Genomic DNA, 1,312 nt, shown 5'->3' on the forward strand with positions numbered 1-1,312 from the left:
GTGTGTGTGTGTGTGTGTGTGTGTGTGTGTGTGTGTGTGTGTGTGTGTATTCATCCTCTTGTGACCAGAATGTCCACAAATTTTAACATTATGATAAAAACACATAACTGCCACTGAAATAACACATTTTTAGAACATGAAACATGCACGGAACAAAAATATAAAGTTCCCCATGTCTGTTCAAAATATTTGTAATATAAACAGTTACAGAAAGGGAAATCTAAAATAATGAACATGTAAACAAGAATGAGCATGTTTTATCTTTTTAAACTGGATCAAACAGATCTTACCCTCCTGCTGTCCTTGGGTCAACAGGACCACCAAGACCTCAGCTTTAAGACCTTATTGGTCTTTTTGTTCCAAGAACAGGAGGAGGATAAAGTATATTATAAATATATAGTTTTTATTTCAAAACTTAAAGCTGTTTCAAAGTTTGTATTTTTGTTTTTAGTTTGAAATGCCAGAAATCAAGAGATGAACACTGTTTGTAGGTTCAGATCCGGACTGGTCTTTAAGACTGAGGGGCTCAGAGAGGTCCGATCTGGTGCTGGACCGTCAGTGAACTTCCTGCAGCTCCATGACAGCTGCTGACTTCCGCTCCTTCTTCTGGTCCGATTTCCACGTGAAGAAACCCACGATGCTGACCATGAGGGGCAGAGCCACACAGAGCAGGATGCGGCTGACGGGCAGCTCCGGGGGACACCCCCGTGTGACGGGGGGCCTCTGGGTCTGTTCCGAGGCCGAGGCCGAGGCTCGGAACAGGAAGGAGGACGTGAAGTCCACAAACGCAGCCCTGCTGACCCCTGTGGTGACCTGACACCTCCACCTCCTGCTGTCGTCCTGCGCCTGCAGCTCTGTGAGCAGAGTGATGTTGCAGCGGGTGTTTTCAATCAGCTGGTACCTGCAGGGGGGGCATCAAAGAAACTGGGGTTAGACCAGGGGTGGGCAATCCTGGTCCTGGAGGGCCGCAGCCCTGCATGTTTTACCTGTTTCTCTGCTCCAACACACCTGATTTGAAGGAATGATAATCAGGCTTCTGCAGTACGGAGGACCAAAACTGACATAATTAGAAATAAAAGCAGAATTATATAAATTAACTATTAAATAAATACATTTAGAGGCACCAATTAGAGAACTTTATCTCCTGTTTTATATTTTAATAGACAGTCAATATTTATTTTTCCAGTTTAGTTTCAATAAATTAGTCTACATATTTTTACACATATTTTAAATTTTACTGTTTTTTAAACATATGTATTAATTGTTTTTCCTTTACGTGTACATGTCTCTTAAATGTTTATACTTAATTATG

The sequence above is a fragment of the Austrofundulus limnaeus genome, unplaced genomic scaffold (genome assembly GCF_001266775.1).
Source record: "Austrofundulus limnaeus strain Quisiro unplaced genomic scaffold, Austrofundulus_limnaeus-1.0 Scaffold458, whole genome shotgun sequence".
NCBI lineage: Eukaryota > Metazoa > Chordata > Actinopteri > Cyprinodontiformes > Rivulidae > Austrofundulus > Austrofundulus limnaeus.